Source organism: Capricornis sumatraensis, chromosome 1, assembly GCF_032405125.1.
Source record: "Capricornis sumatraensis isolate serow.1 chromosome 1, serow.2, whole genome shotgun sequence".
Taxonomy (NCBI): Eukaryota; Metazoa; Chordata; class Mammalia; order Artiodactyla; family Bovidae; genus Capricornis; species Capricornis sumatraensis.
Window position 1 is genome coordinate 130,809,406 of NC_091069.1, and position 18,282 is coordinate 130,827,687.

General features: G+C 36.3%; 1 pseudogene; it reads right to left on the reverse strand.

The window, feature by feature from the left end:
• Positions 1-1,661: 1,661 nt before the first annotated feature.
• LOC138075929 (large ribosomal subunit protein uL29 pseudogene) lies at positions 1,662-2,852 on the reverse strand (annotated as a pseudogene).
• Positions 2,853-18,282: the final 15,430 nt, after the last annotated feature.

Consider the following 18,282-nt stretch of genomic DNA (forward strand, 5'->3'; position numbering starts at 1 on the left):
TTATAGAATTTTCCACAGTTTATTGTGATCCACACAGTCAAAGGCTTTGGCATAGTCAATAAAGCAGAAACAGATGTTTTTCTGGAACTCTCTTGCTTTTTTCCATGATCCAGCAGATGTTGGCAATTTGATCTCTGGTTCCTCTGCCTTTTCTAAAACCAGCTTAAACATCAGGGAGCTCATAGTTCACGTATTGCTGAAGCCTGGCTTGGAGAATTTTGAGCATTACTTTACTAGCATGTGAGATGAGTGCAATTGTGTGGTAGTCTGAGCTTACAAATAGTAAAAAATAACATTTTGGTATCACAATTTTATAAAATACAGTAACCATTAATTAATATGACAGTAATTCATCATAAGATATTCCTGGCTCATTTTCTATAAATTTATTTACTAAGTCATTAAAATTTATATTTTTAACAATTTCATTTTCAATCAACATAATTACAAATGATGTCAGTTATGATAGGCAGATGTTTTACAACAAACAATTTGGATATTTTTAAAGTTAAAAGTGTCATTATGATGACACAGCTAAAGCTATTAAGAATATTTTATAGATGGACAATATTGGAACATATTTTTTATAAATTATTTCCAAGTTTTAGTTCATATGGAGCTGCTGATTCTCAAGCAAAACTGTTTCTAAAAAGATTTATCTTTTTATACACATCAATTTCATATTAGCCTGAATTTAATTTTAAAAGTAAATTTATATAATAGCCTTTCTATATTTTCTCTGAAATTTCCTTTAGCTTATATGGCAAAAAAACAAACATGACTTTAAGATTTGTAAATAATTTAAAGCACTTGCTTATGCATTCTATCACTATATATTTAACTACAAGGAAAAATATTAATTGTCTTTATTCTTAATAATTGATTCACCAAAAATTGCATATTGTAATCCAGTTTGCACATATCATCTTTACATTTAATTTATATTTTTTAGCCTATGGCTACTTACTTTGCAATGTTGCAGCAGCTTTCAAAAATAGAACCTGGACTCTAAAAAGTTCCAATAATTCCATGATATGCCTTATTGAAACGTCAAATATATGCATTTATTTTGTTATAATGTACTGACAAAGTTTACTGCCTGAGCAGTTATCTTTTCTAAATGTTAGTTCAGTTCAGTTCAGTCACTCAGTCTTGTCCGACTCTTTGCAACCCCATGGACTGCAGCACACCAGGCCTCTCTGTCCATCACCAACTCCCAACTCATGTCCATTGAGTCAGTGATGACATCCAACCATCTCATCCTTTGTCATCCCCTTCTCTCGCCTTCAATCTTTCCCAGCATCAAGGTCTTTTCCCAAGTGTCAGCTCTTCGCATCAGGTGGCCAAAATATTGGAGTTTCAGCTTCAGCATTAGTACTTTCAATGAATATTCAGGACTGATTTCCTTTAGGATTGACTGGTTTGATCTCTTTGCAGTCCAAGGGATTTTCAAGAGTCTTCTCCAACACCTCAGTTCAAAAGCATCAATTCTGTGCTCAGCTTTCTTTACAGTCCAACTCTCACATCCATACATGACTACTGGAGAAACCATAGCCTTGACTAGACGGACCTTTGTCAGCAAAGTAATGCTCTGCTTTTTATTTATTTATTTATTTATTCATTTATTTTCCCAGTGGTCTGTCTTACTGACAGCTGGATGCTCAAGCCTTAACGGCGTACTTCTGGAGTGGGTACAGCCGCTCCTTCCGCTGCTGCTTCTTGGTCTTCAGGTTCTCTTCATGCTTGTTGAGCCAGCGGCACATGGCACGTGTTTTCTTGGGCCGCAGATCCAGGGGCTTGTATTTCTTGCCCTTATAGAATTTCCTGAGGTTCTCTTTCTGAGTCTGGTTAATGACGGTCAGTACGCGGGCAATGGATTTACGAACCACTCGGATCTTGGAGAGTTTGGAAGCCGCGCTGCCTGTCACTTTAGCCACGCGCAGCTGGGACAGCTCCACCTTTAGGTCTCCCAGCTGTTTCAGCATCTCCTTCTTGCCGTGAAGGTCCCGAGCCTTAATCTTGGCCTCTCGGGGCCTGGGACTGAGGTTGGGAGAAAACTGAGGTGGCACTAGGCCACTTCGCAACGCATCCCATGGGTCAGGCTGACAGATGGATTCTCAGGTCTCGCCACACGCCCTCCATCCCGGGGCCTGAGCCCCACAGCACGCAGATGGCGGCCTATTTTTCCACACCCCTCTACTTTTTAATATGGTGTCTAATCATGAATTATTCCATGAGCTTCCCAAGTGGTGCCAGTGGTAAAGAATCCACCTGCCAATTTAAGAGACACAGGAGATTCAGGTTCGATCCCTGGATCAAGATGATCCCCTGGAGCAGGAAATGGCAACCCACACTAGTATTGTTGCAGGGATAATCCCTTGGACAGAGAAACCCGGTGGGCTACAGTCCATGGGGATGCAGAGTGGGACATGACTGAGTGACAAAGCACGCGCACACATATGCAGGTTTCATCCTTCTGTGACTGACCTACTTCACTTAGCATAATATCCTTATTTCATCCAGGTTGTTGCAAATGGAAGAATTTTCTTTTCAAGGCTATAATATCTATGTCTGTACCACATTTTCTTTATCCACTCGTATGTTGATGGATATAAGGGTTATTTCCAAATCTTGGCTATCAAACATGGTGCCTGAAGTTAACAATATGGTATTGTGCACTTTAAAATATATTAAGAAGTTAGATCTTATATTGTGTCCTTACCACAAGACCTAAACACACACACACACACACACTCACCCAAAAACATAAGGACATTTTTGGAGATAATGGGTATGTTTAATAGCTTGATTGTAATGATATCACAGGTATATGGGTGTGCAAAACATTTCATGGTGTAAACATTAACTGTGTGTGATGTTTGATCAGTTATACTTCAACAAAGTTTAAAAGGAAAGAAATAACATGTTTATTAGAAAATGACACTTAAAGGAACCAAAACTCACTTCGTCTAACTTATTCACAAACAGAATGATGTCATCACTTTTGACATTCTCAAAAGAAGCTAGTTTAAAATAATATTACTAATAAATATGCTGGCATCATTTATAACAGATTTCATCTAGAAAGGAAATATAGGGTTAGCCCTTTTTATATTTTTGGCCCATATAAATAACTAGCTTCTCTTGTGCACAGAATTGGAGTTTAAAGTTCACCTTTCCTGTTCTCAGTTTAAAATTTTACTGTTCGGTTCTTTCTATAAACCTTAAGCAATCCTTAAATTCATAACATATAGTAAGTTACAAAATTGTCCATTTGGTTCTGTGGTTACTGCACTAAGCTAGTAATTTTGAAGTTTGAATTAGTGTCTGAAATGCTTAGTCTTTCAAAGCTCTATCTTGACTTACATACATTACATATGAAAGAATTATGATATTTAATACTAATGTGAATTCTGTTTGTAAAGTTTGCATATTGCTATGTTCAAAATCAGTATCAATTAACTGAAACTACTAGATTCATTGCAAAGGAGGTGTGAAGTGATACAAAATATATTTCCAAAGCAGTACTCAAGTTAAGCTTTGATTATAAAAGTTAAGACAAATTTAAATCGAATAAGTTTTAAATAAAAATGCAGTACATAAAATGAAAGCTTAAACACAGCAATGGTTTTAATAAAGGCTCATTTAAAACTGTGATTCTTGGCAAGCATAACTATTACTACGTTAAACTATAAAATCTATATATTCACAGGGCAAACAGTATTCTCTTTGTTAAGCCAGAGAATTTAAAAAAAAAAAAAAAAACTATTTCAAGCTACACTAATAAATTTTTAGTGAGTCCTTTCAAGTATCTTGCCAAAACATTAGATAGGTTTAGGGGGGTGCTTGGCTGAAAATTGATCCAAAATAAATTGATTGATGTCATCACTTGACTATACATCTTCTACGTTCTATGATTTAGGTTGTAGTACAGTTGGATATGTATTTGACCCATCAAGAATTTCTCCTGTGAATTATTTAATTATAAAAAGTAAATGGAAAAAAAGTAAATGAGAAATATCCATTATACCCAAGTTTTGCTATGTACAACTGCAAATATTCATAATGATAATTTCAAAAGCATTGAATACTTTTTATATTCCAAGAACTATTCTTGGCACTTAAGGTATTTCAGTGAACAATAACAACTCAATCACAAGACTCTCATGTTGCTTCTGTGGTTCTGAAAGAAGCCAGAATCACATCTGACTTTCTGGAACTATATGAGCTGGGGTAATCATCCAAAGTTTGTGTCTTAAAATGTGTTGAGATGTTGAATATGTATACAGTAGAAGACTCATAAAATATCATGGTTTCCTACAAAGCAGAATACTTCCTACAAAGTCCGAAATACTTTTCTATGACTAGATATGCTGCCAAGTCACCTCAGTCGTGTCCGACTCTGTGCAACCCCATAGACGGCAGCCCACCAGGCTCCCTTGTCCCTGGGATTCTCCAGGCAAGAATACTGAAGTGGGTTGCCATTTCCTTCTCCAGATATAAACACATGTAAAATGGAATCAGAAACAAAATTATTTACTACAAAAGTAAAATGTGCAAGGTACTGTGGTGGAAACTGGGAAGTATAAAGTAGAATAAGACATAGTTCTGCACTTAGTTCAAAATCCACTCTTCTGACTCAATGCTTTAAGAACACAGAGGAAATACTAATCATGGCTTTAGGCACCATCTGGGCAAAAGTAGTAAAGCTGAGACCCAGTCCAAAGCATTCAACAGAAAGAAACTCCCACCTTTGTTCTTGAAGCATGAGACGAGTGAGAAGGATGTATGATTTTGTGAAAGGAATTGCCATATTTCAGGAAGGAAAATAGTGGGTCAGGAAGACCTCCCATCTCCCTTGCAATGAGAAGTGAAGACCTATTTTATCCACCCCTGCCTATTGGGAACAGGAGGTACCATTTGTCTCAACATCACACTGAGCTTGAGGGGCAAAAGCTTGGGTTCATTTCTCATTACTTTTTCCATGCCCCTGTTCTCAATGGACAGGCTTTCAAGCCAGGAGCCTTCCAGAGCCCCAAGACTCACTGCAAACGCCTCCCTGCTCTACACAGAGCATTTGTACAATGCTCAACATTGAGATACTACTGTTTCATTTAGTCACTGAGACTAGGCTTTCCAGTTTTCCTGACAGAGTGCAAAAGCACCATGTTCTCAATCTTCTCATGATCAGGAATACATTTTTAAGCCCTGTAAAGATAACTCAATAAAATAAAGCTTTGTCTACTGAAGAATGCAGCAACAGTAGAAATGTTTACATTTATTTCTTTTTCTGGCTGTTGCACACTTGTTTCTGGCGAGTAAAGGTCAGAGTATACAGGCTCCATTCTTGCTGGTGCCCCCAGAATTTATATCTTCATCCAGGTATAAAAAGGCTTCTATGATAGAAAAGACAAAGCTGAACTCCCTCAGAGCTAGCAAAAATATGAATAATTGCTGGAGGCCCAGAGGGAATGGCTCCTTGCCATTTAGCTTCTGAACACCATTATTGTCCTTTCTAAAAATAGATGATAATGTTCCTTCCTAATGATCTACTTTGGAAAGTCAATCTCTTTGTTTAAATTTTGCAATGGTTTGCTTTAGAAAGGTATCAGTTCAGTTCAGTTCAGTCGCTCAGTCATGTCCGATTCTTTGCAACCCCATGAATCACAGCACGCCAGGCCTCCCTGTCCATCACCAACTCCCGGAGTTCACCCAAACTCACGTCCATCGAGTCGGTGATGCCATCCAGCCATCTCATCCTCTGTCGTCCCCTTCTCCTCCTGCCCCCAACCCCTCCCAGCATCAGGGTCTTTTCCAATGAATCAACTCTCTGTATGAGGTGGCCAAAGTACTGGAGTTTCAGCCTCAGCATCAGTTCTTCCAATGAACACCCAAGACTGGTCTCCTTTAGGATGGTATACATCCATCTAAACAGACATATAGAATAACTAGAAATATAGTATATCCAAAATGACATATGGGTGCAGTGTGAATAATACATATATATATTATCATAAGTAACAATATATAGACCTTATTTCATCGAATAGGATCTGTCCAAACTCATTTACCTGAAGGAAATGATTGTACTGAGAAGAGGTAAATGCTAATGGCTCTAGCCCCTTTTGGGCTTTCAGTCCAAGTTCTTATGGCTTATTTGCCCAGCTAACTGGCCAGGAATGAGTGAAAAGAGCAAGTAACTAGTGGAAATCTTTCTGTTCTGCAAAGTCTCATTGGTATATCAGAAAGATTAATTGCAGAAGCATTGTGTCCTGTCTACGACTGTGCCAACAGCTTGAGACTAAGCAGTTGTGCTTCTAAAACACACTGAAGGGACTTCTGGCAGCCTGATCCTTCTTCCTGTGCTTCTCCAAGTTCAAGTGTAAAAGATGAGAAAAGAAACACAACTACATGAAAAAAACAACAACAAAAAAAAGTGAACAGGAGTTTGTATGACCTTCTTAACACACTGTTCAGAAACCAAAAATGAGATAATTAGAATACTATGTCATGATTGTATTTGGCTTTGGAAAGCCATTTATTACTGTCACTTAGATTCCATCTTCTTTTTCTACATCTAATGGATAAAACATGTAAGAATTTGAACAAAGGTATGCAGGCCTTCAAGTTATAATTTCACCTAAACAATATTTTATCATATAAACTACAAATGACGTATCTATTTCTGTCCCTTAACATTCTATTATGTATTGTAGTTTTTTCAGTTCAGTTCAGTTGCTCAGGCATGTCTGACTCTTTGTAACCCCATGGACTGCAGTTCGCCAGCCTTCCCTGCCCATCATCAACTCCCAAAGCTTGCTGAAACTCATGTCCATTGAGTCAGTGATGCCATCCAACTATCTCATCCTCTGTTGTACCCTTCCCCTCCCGCCTTCAATATTTCCCAGCATCGTTCCCAGAGTCTTTTCCAATGAGTCAATTCTTCACATCAGGTGGCCAAAGTATTGGAGTTTGAGGTTGTATGTATTGTAGTTTTTTATGTACCTATATTTTCATTTTTGCAAACTAAAACTACCTAATACAGAATACACATGTAATTCATTTTAGTATTTTCTAGAGCATATGGACCTACCTTTTGTACAAACTCAGTGAATCACTGAAGCATCACTGTACTTATATTCAAGGACTTTGGATTTAAAGTGCCATAAATGGAGATCCCAATTCAGCCACCTGACAGTTGTGTCTCCTATGATACTCACTCTCATTTCTTCACCTGCAAAATGAATAACTCATTCATTTGTGTGTGCTCAATTGTGTCCGACTCTTTGTTACCCCATAGTCTGTAGCTTGCCAAGCTCTTATGTCCTTGGAATTCTCCAGGCAAGAATACTGGAGAGGGTTGCCATTTCTTCATCCAAAGGGTTTCCCTGACCCAGGGATTGAACCCACATCTCCTGCATCTGATTCTTTAACACCGTACCATCTGGGAAGCCCGGGAATAAGTCATACCTAGAAGCATTGGATGGCATCGTCTACTCGATGGACATGAGTTTGAACAAACTCTGGGAGATAATGAAAGACGAGGAACCCTGGCATGCTGTAGTCCATGCGGTTGCAAAGAGTCAGACACAACTTAGTGACTGAACAAGAACATGAAGCATTAAATTAATGAAATGAGTTTATACAGGTAAAATGCAAAATGTAGTGACTCACACTTTAAAAAATATCTGGCTCACTTCTCCTCTTCCAAACTTCAGTAAACACTGGTGGATAAATATAAAAATGACTATGGTGGCCTTACAGGTTCTGATGTATATATATGTATGTATGTATGTATATATTTGCCTATAAAGAGCCTATCATGGATGTTGTAGCTTTGGACAGGATTTCTTCAAATTTTACGTTTGAATTTGAGTAAAAATATAAATATTTATTAAATACAATCCTGCTAAAATATCAGAATATTAAATATCTTCAATATCAAGCATGCATGCTCAGTGACTCTGTCGTGTCCAACTCTTTGCAATCCTATGGACTATAGCCCACCAGGCTCCTCTGTCCATGGGATTCTCCAGGCAAGTATACTGGAGTGGGTTGCCATGCCCTCCTCCAGGGGATCTTCTCAACCCAAGGATCAAAAGCACCTCTCTTGTGGCCCCTGCACTGCAGGTGGATTTTTTTTTTTATCACTGGGCCACCAAAGGATGCCCAAAAGTAACTATAATTCACTGAAAACAGTAGAATATGGTTTTCATATTCATAATACCCTCCTCACATTCAGATGTGCTCTTAAGCCTATGATGCAGCAAAGGGAAGGCAGATTAACAAGGGATACTTGAGTGCCACATGAACCAGAACAAGTTAAATCCTATGAAATAGAGCCACCTAGGAAAGAGAACTAACTGAAACTTCAAAGTTCTCTTGACTGAAACATGTATCACCAGATTATAGTATGGATCTTCGTTGAGTTATGAGGGAGTTTCATCTGGTAAACCACTTTTGTTGAAAATAACTTAAGTGGAAAATGGATTTAATACACCTAAACTACCAAGCAATGTATGTTAGTCTCAGTTCAGTTCAGTTCAGTCACTCAGTTGTGTCCGACTCTGTGACCCATGAATCGTAGCATACTAGGCCTCCCTGTCCATCACCAACTCCTGGAGTTCACTCAGACTCACGTCCATTGAGTCAGTGATGCCATCCAGTCATCTCATCCTCTGTCGTCCCCTTCTCCTCCTGCCCCCAATCCCTCCCAGCATCAGAGTCTTTTCCAATGAGTCAACTCTTCGCATGAGGTGGCCAAAGTACTGGAGTTTCAGCTTTAGCATCATTCCTTCCAAAGAAATCCCAGGGGTATGTTAGTCTAGCCTACCTTAAATGTGCTCAGAATACTTACATTAAGCTAAGTTGAGCAAAACCATCTAACACAAAGTCTATACTTTAATAAAGTGTTCAATATCCCATGTAATTTATTGAATATCATACTGCAAGTGAAAAATAGAATGGCTCTATGGGTACAGAATGGCTTTAAGTGTGTGAATTGTTTAACCTGTTGATCAAGGGTAAACTGGTAATTGCACCTCCCTGTCACTGGCCTGCATCACAAGAAAGAATCGTTTCGCAAATCACCAGCCGAGGAAAAGACCAAAATTTAAAGTATAGTTTTTACTGTATGCATATTACTTTTGCACCATGGTAAAGTCAAAAAATTTTAAGTTAAGCCATCACATATTGAGGACCATCTGTAAATTTGTTCATTTATTCAAAAAATATTGAATGAGTAACAACTATGTTTGGGCTTTCCTGATAGCTCAGCAGTAAAGAATCCATCTGCAATGCAGGAGACCAGGGTTTGATCCCTGGGTCAGAAAGATCCCCTGGATAAGGAAATGGCAACTCACTGTAGTATTATTGATGGTCTCAGAAATCCCATGGACAGAGGAGCTTGGTGGGCTATAGTCCATGAGGTCGCAAAAGAATCAGACACGAGCTAGCAACTAAACAACAACAACAACTATGTTCACTAGATTCATAGGGATAAAACAGATTACAGAAAGCCTATATTCCTCTGGATAAAGAAAAGATCAAACTTTCCTTCAGAGATGGGCCGGTGGAGGCCCGTAAGACAGACAGCAGCGTGTCTATCTTAAATGGTTGTGCACGCCTTCTTCTGTTGTGATTGTTATAAAAATAGCCATGCTACCAACTGGTTGTGGGACAGTATCTTTATTTCTATCCCAATTAAATCTGGTGACATTAATTTTAACTCATATCTGAGAATTTCATGCTTTTTCAGTTTGATTCAAATTAGTTTCCTCTTTCCAGAGTCCTAAAGTTGCTGTCTCACAGAAGTATGACTGTCTAAACTATATGAAGTCCATAGTCCAATTTGTCTCTATTTCTTGGACTCCTGTTTTGAATTTCCTCTAGTTACATTAAAATTTTAGTTTCTTGTTCAGCATGGAGATGCTTAAACAGAGACATTAGCATAAAAAGATAATAACATTTTGGCAGTGTATGAAGAATCAGAGAGAACAGATTCCAGAAGCTAATTATGGAAATGTCTTCTTAGAAACTTTCCACTGAAAACAAGGCACCCTAGTCATTTACACATCTCTCTGGGTCTTTTGGAGATTTATACATTTGCTCGATTTTCCTTCAGAAAAGTCATCAAGATAATGCATTTGAAGTATTTATGGAAGTATACTGTCACTAATAGCTTCACTGTTTTGTTTTATAATTCACTTCACCGAAGTGGATGTGTACATCCTAGTCTTCATGATGGATTGTCAACACATGGTAGTAAGCAAAGAGAGAATCTGGGTAGTTTCTTTAGAGATAGGACTAAATTCAATAATTGATAATACAGCAAATTTGGTTAGTTTGAAATTATCAACAGTGTGAATTGAGCTAAAGATCCACAGAGGGCCAAGTGAATAACTCATCAGGAGTAACTACCTCAAATAATCATTAAGGGCAACTCAACTCAAAGAAACACTCTTGTAATCTCTTCCCTAGCTCATTTCATTTAAAACCAAAGGAGATGAATCATTTTTCAAATATTTAAAGCCCAGCGGCATATAAAGGAAAAAGTAATTCTTTTTATACTAAAAAACCAAAATTATTCTAATAAAATTTATTGTTACCCAGCCTCCAATTAGATTAGACATTTGCTGAACTTAAGAAATTATTGATAATGCAGCAGTATTGATGGGAGCATTTCTGGACTCTGGGTTGGTGTTTCTAATTTTTGAAGAATTTTTCCAGCATCATGCAGAACAGCACTTAATAGATAAGTCAAGTATTTGTCATTTCATTCAAGTGAATATGACTTTAATATATTCACAGGAATAGCAGTATCAAATACATCTCCATAATGTTGATAGATTATCCCTGCTCCCCCAAAGAAAAAACCTTTAGCCCAAAAAAGTTTTCTGAATAAATTCATGTCCAACTGAGTAATTGGGGGCAGAGAAGTTTCCTGTAGACATTTGCTAAGAATTTTGGAAAGATTGTCTAATATGTCAAAATACTTTGGACAGGAATTGGAAGGATGTTATATATTAGTTTTTTATTGTGGCTATAAAAATTTATCATAAACCTAGTAACTTTAAAAACTCCACAAATTTTATATATTTTAGTTCTATTGGTCAGAAGTCGGACACAAGGTTCATGAGCTAAATTCAAGGTGTTAACAGGGCACCATTTCTTTTTAGAGGCTCCAGTGGAAGATGTGCTCTTGCCTTTTGTAGTTTTCAGAGGTCACGCACGTTCCTCGGCTTATGGTCCTCTTTGTCTTCAATGCAATTAGCGTTGCATCTCTCTGACCATTCTACCACTGTTAACATCTCCCACTCTCACTTCTGCTTTCCTTCCTCTTATAAATACCAATGAGATTGCATTGGGCCCACCTGGATTATCTAGGATAATCTTCCTATTGAAAAATCAGCTGACTGGCAACCTCAATTTCTTCTGCAACCTTAATTCTCCTTTGCCACGTAAACTAACACATTCACAAGTTCTGGGGACTTGGGCATGGACATCTTCAGGGGGCAGTTATTCTGCCTATCACAGGGAAAATATGCCTTGCTATTGGAAGAAAAGTTATGACCAACCTAGATAGTATATTCAAAAGCAGAGACATTACTTTGCCAACTAAGGTCCATCTAGTCAAGGCTATGGTTTTTCCTGTGGTCATGTATGGATGTGAGAGTTGGACTGTGAAGAAGGCTGAGCGCTGAAGAATTGATGCTTTTGAACTGTGGTGTTGGAGAAGACTCTTGAGAGTCCCTTGGACTGCAAGGAGATCCAACCAGTCCATTCTGAAGGAGATCAGCCCTGGGATTTCCTTGGAAGGAATGATGCTAAAGCTGAAACTCCAGTACTTTGGCCACCTCATGTGAAGAGTTGACTCATTGGAAAAGACTTTGATGCTGGGAGGGATTGGGGGCAGGAGAAGGGGACAACAGAGGATGAGATGGCTGGATGGCATCACGGACTCGATGAACGTGAGTCTGAGTGAACTCCAGGAGTTGGTGATGGACAGGGAGGCCTGGCGTGTTGCAATTCATGGGGTCGCAGAGAGTCGGACACGACTGAGCGACTGAACTGAACTGAACTGATTGGATAGGAATTTTTTTTTCTTATTATTAGTATCTGCACATTTACTTTTCCAGTAAGCCCAATATCTTCTGCTAAGTAAACAAACCAGCGCATTATATATAATTTTTTTAAAAACATACATAAACACATATTGCAACTTGATCAATTATGTTTACCTTCTTGAAATAGAAGAGTAAGGTACACACAACAAATGAAGTCTAACTTTCTGAAATTGACATGCGAAAAGAGATTGGGTTGTAAATAGGTAATGTATAAAAGTGTGACTTTAGAAATGTAAATGATGTAGAAATTTAGACATTTTATACAAATGCTCAGTTTTTGTTATGTGTTGAGAAAGTAAAGAAAAAGCCCAAAGACAGCAGATTGGCTTAAAGGAGGGGGAAGAACTAGAGGTATTGTTTGTAAAGTAGAAGCAAAGTAAAGAAATATGATTAGGAGCTGGTATTAAGAAAATCTTACAAAAGGTCAACAAAATTCAATGAGATAAATTTGAAAGACAAAATATCTATGTCAATCTGGGTCAAATTAAGTAAGAACTGATGCACAGAGGCAAAAATGTGAAACTTGACTTTTAGAGGCGGATTTTTGAAGTAGACAGATACCTTTGCATGGCACTACAACTTTTCATGTTCTTAACAATTATCTTATACTTCCAGCTTCTGGAAATGTAACACAATAGAAAATCTCTTATAAAACTTCTCATCGCAAGAAAAAAAAGAAACTATATGAGGTGATTGTGTTAACTAAACTTATTATGGTAATCACTTCTTTATATATATGTATATGAAATATTGTATTGTGCACGTTGGACTAATGTTATATGTTAACTTTAATACAATAAAATGAAAAAAATCTCAACATTTTTAACTTCTGTAACAAAATTATCTGTCTTCAAATAAAATGATACTTTACTAAACTAATGATTATTTGCATTATGTTTATGGTAAAGACAGGTTCTATGAAAATATAAAAATGCTGCTTTTTAGCATTTTATTTTATATGGGAAGATAGAGTATAAAAATGAAAAAATCTTAAATAAATAGGCAAATATTTAATGGTAATACATTAATTACTGATTATGTGATTTCATAAGACCACAAATAGGCTTCTGTTAGGAAAAATAACTGCAAAAAAGCAAGTTTTTTTTTTTTTTTGTCTGTCTAGGTAAAAAGCCAGTTTAAGCCTGAGTGGGAATTCAGTAATAGTGACTTATTATGGGTTTTTAAGAGTTTTAATGAGGTGATCAAAGCATTGTTTGGAAAACTAGTCCAACATAGTAATAGATTATGTAGGAAAAAGATCAGTCATAAAGACTAGTTAAGATTTTATTTAATAGTCCAAAATTAAAGAGAATCACTGTGTTAGAAAGGGACTCAAGGCTTAGATGGGAGAGAATCTTTGAAAGGAAACCAGACAGTGTGAAGTGGAAAATAAGAGAATTTGATGATAATGGACATACAAATGATAGAAGACAAAATTCGATGATAAACAAACTACCTCAAGGTAGTAAGTGTATGGTCCATTCAATAACATAAATAGCAAAATTAACTTGAAAAACCATCCGGGGGTGGTGGTGGGAGACATGTAGTGGTTGTGTAGGGAGAGGTTGAAGTATATAATGAGTTTGTTTCCTCAGAAGATTCAAAAGCAAAAGGAAAATAAAAATTCATGCAATTTCTTAACCCAGAGAGAATTGCTGTAATTTTTAATAGATCTGTTTTCATATTTCCATATACTTTTGGAGAAATGTTTATTTTAAAAAATAAGCTGTACTCTTTGTTTATTGGCAAAGTTAAAAAGCCTTTGATGAATAAAAGCATTCTTAGGCACTGTTTATATAAAATGGTATTTCCCTCCCACACAGCAACTTGGCAATATGCAAAGAAACTCAAAAAAATATTTAAGACTTTGTTTATAACTCTAATTCTAGGAATTACTATTAGAAAATAATCAGAGATGTCAATGATTTATGTACAAATGTGTTCATTGAATGTTGTTAGGAAAATCAGAAGAAAACTAAGTATAGTTTAGCTTAATTTGTATTGTATAGGGATTATCTTAAAATGTTCTTAGAAATTTGGAAGAATTTATTTGGAAAATTTTTTGAGCTAAAGGTTGTTTCTTTGGGGGAGCACGGATAATCTATCAACATTATGGAGATGTATTTGATACTGCTATTCCTGTGAATATATTAAAGTCATATTCACTTGAATGAAATGACTAATACTTGACTTATCTATGAAGTGCTGTTCTGCATGATGTTAGAAAAATTCTTCAAAAATTAGAAACACAACCCAGAGTCCAGAAATGCTCCCATCAATACTGCTGCATTCTCAGTAATTTCTTAAGTTCAGCAAATGTCTAATCTAATTGGAGGCTGGGTAACAATAAATTTTATTAGAATAATTTTGGTTTTTTAGTATAAAAAGTATTACTTTTTCCTTTATATGCTGCTGGGCTTTAAATATTTGAAAAATGATTCGTCTCCTTTGGTTTTAAGTGAAATGAGCTAGGGAAGAGATTACAAGAGTGTTTCTTTGAGTTGAGTTGCCCTTAATGATTATTTGAGGTAGTTACTCCTGATGAGTCATTCAGTTGCCCCTCTGTGGATCTTTAGCAAACTCTGGGGAACAGTGGAGGACAGAGGAGCATGGCAAGCTACAGTCCCTGGAGTCGCAAAGAGTTGGACCTGACTTAGCGACTGAGCAGCAACCTGTTGTCTGAATTTATCCTTTTCATTTTCTCAGGGGTCTCAACAACCAAATCAGACTTTCTTCACTAGACTTCCCAGGCACCTCTTCTGGTTTTCTTCTTCTCCATCAGCCACTCTCTCTCAGTCTCTTTTGCTAGTCTCCCTTCCAACTCCTAATAGTGTCCCAGGGGAGTCCTTGGGCCTCCTATCTTTCAATCTCTCACCTCCTTAGGGAATTCATCTGGACTACTTGCCTTATATCCATTCAATATTCTGATGATTTATGCCTAAGAAGTCAGATTTCTGTCTCAGTTACACCTCTGAATTGTTAACAGTGGTTCAGTATCTGACATGGATGTCCCATGGTCATCTCAAACATAAAATATTCAAAACCGAGCCACTGATCTCTGTCTTGTCCCCATCTTAGTAAGGAGGAACTCCATTCTTCCAAGTTCTCAGGCCAGAAACCTTGGAGTCCTTCTCTGTTCCTTTTATGAACAATAACCTGTTCTGTCAGCAAATGCTTTTGACACTCTCTTCAGCATATATCCAGAATGCAATCGCTTCTCATAACATCCACCACTATTAATGTGGTCTAAGCCACAGTCATCTCTCTCCTCTGTCCTTACCGTAGCTTCCCAGTGATTTTCCACACTTCCACCATTGCCCCCAGGGTCCTTTAAAATAGAAAACTCCAAAACACATAACTAAAGAGATGAGGCACTCTTCCAAACACTGCAGGGACTTCAGATTTCACTCAGAGTAAAAGCTGAAACCCTCAGTAAGTGTTGTCCTTCCATTCTCCTTGGCTTTCTGATATCATCTCTTATTCATCTTCCTCTCACTTTCTTTACCTCCCGCTATCTGCTGTTCTTTAAACGTGTCAGACTTGCTCCCATCTCAGGGAGTATTCCTGCATGAAATACTTCTCCCCTTTCTGTGCATACGGCTCACCCTCTCTTCCCTCAAACCTTTTCTCAAATGGAGCTTTGAAGTCTTTAACTGACCGCCATTTGCAAAATCATCACCTTTGCTCTCAAAACCTTCCTATCTGCCTCACCTGCTTGCTTTTTTAAAATTACTAACATCTTATATTTTGCTTAATTATCAAGTTTATAGTCTCCCCACCACACACACACTAGAATGTAAGCTCTATGAGTTTCGGGACCTTAAGCTTTTTCTCTGCTGTATTCACAGTACTGAGAATAGGACCTGGCAAAAAAAGGTAGGAGCTTCATGGGTGAATGAATAAAACCAAGGGCGAGGACTGTATAAATGAACTGAGAGGAGGAAACCTTCCTGTTACTGTCTAACAGAGCTCAGGGATTTCTAGTTTTCCTGCCACTTTATTTTTTAGTTAAAGTTTGAACGATATTTAAAATTAAATTTCACTGATTTATTCATAGTTCAAAGGTGTTTTTTTTAAGAAAGAAACTTTAATTTTAAACCCATTAAAGGTAACATTTTAGAATACTGAAATGAACTAAAATCAATTTGCATTTTTATATTTAAAAATCTGTGTCATGTTCTCAGTTTAATTTGTACTTTACTTAGAAAGTAAAATAATGAAAACTAAAAGTTTTCATTTGATTTCAGTTTAACACACATTTGCTGCAGGTCAAACATGTGCCTTTTTCCCACCCAAGAAAACACATAAATTTTTTAAAAATTATTTTATTAACTTACATAATTTAGTTAAATATTTGTATTACATTTAAAAATATTATACCACCATATATTTATATGCTTTATAAAGCACACATATGCACACACATGCACATATACTAGAACATTTAAACTGATTATTTTGTCAGTGTCATCAGCAATATTTTCAAAAATTTTATTAACCTAATACTCTATTTACAAGGATGTTAAACACATATTTTAAGCTACATATAAATGCCAAGATCCCCACTGAGAATCGTCATGCAAAATTTTTAAGTGGTTTATAGGGTTGTAATGACTCTCAATACCAAATTGTTTTTTCAACCTTTTCTCCAGACTTCTAAACATGGAATACAAATAAAAAATGTAAAGCATGTAAAAAATATGAGGTATAGTAGTAGTCTTGCTTTGGAATCTGTATGCTGCCAGAAGACATAAAAAGGAATATAAAATTTTATCATAAGGAAAAAATAAAAACCTGAAAAATATTTTATACATTTAATATATCTAATAAATAGCTCATCATATTCATAGTAATTTAAAATGAACATTAAGTTCTATACAATGAGAAATTGCCCAAGATGAAAAAATATTGTATTAGCACAAAAGGAAAAGATCCTATTTCCTATATTTCTACACATATATTTAGGACACCCACACATCCCTGAAAGCATAAAGTCTATGTTGCAACTGTAATCCCTGGTGTATTATGTAATGCCTCCAATCGTCCCATGTTGTTGCTATATTTTTTTTCCTCTTCACTTGAACTACAAAGAATCTTCTGGCCAAAAAAAAACAACTTATTTCTAATTATTGCACAAAAGTATACACATGAAAGATGTCGATTCAAAAGAAAACTTTCACATTAGGATTTCTTATTTAAGAGAACTACCTAAACAAAACTTGCCAAACTTTCAATTAAGTCAGTACTTAGATGTCATACTTCGAAGAAGACATGGAAAGATTAACATTTCATTTTCATCATAAAATGAAACTCAGGCATATTCCTAAAACAATCTTCCAAGTTCCTCAAATACTGAATTCCATCTACTCTCGGATGTTCACAGAAAGAGGATGCGTAGATAAAGATGAACTCACCTCCTTGAAAAATCTGTTATCCTTTCTATTCTAAGCTATATCAAGAGTGATCCTGGACAAATATATTTTTTAAGTGTTTCAGGATATAAATATTGTGTTAGAATAAGGATACTCTTTTTAAGCCTATACACTGAACTGTTTGAGAAAGTGAATGGGAAGTGAAATGTAAAATGATAGTTGTTAATATAGAAAATGTTCAGTAGTCAAGAATGTCATAGTATTAACCTAACCATGAAGTATAATTCTTTCTCAATTCTCACTGATTTCTTCATATTCCATATATAGTATAACCCCCCAAAATAATAATTTAAAATAGGAAATTGTTCCACTTATTGTTTATGACTTTCTATCACAGCAAATTTGTTACTCATCTTGTCATCTTAGATACTGAGTTGTTTTCCGTAAATAAACTAGATCCAATAACTTCAGCACTTTTTAGAGTTTGATTGTTTGTCTTTTGGAAAAGCAATACCCTACAGAAAGCTTCATAGTGTTATGTATATAATTTGCTGATGTCAGTTGTTTTAATGATGAGCACTAGAGTCAAAACTGTGAATGAAATACCTTTGGTCAAAACAAAATATATGAATAACACTGCAATTGACTGATTGTCATTGTGATCATGCTTTGACTTTGATTAAATTTCAGAAGTCAGCTTTGTAGCAATGATTTAAAACTTGGCTAAAAAGCCTTTCTCCCCTCTAAGTTTGGATTGTTGAACTCATACATTATGTATTTGCTTT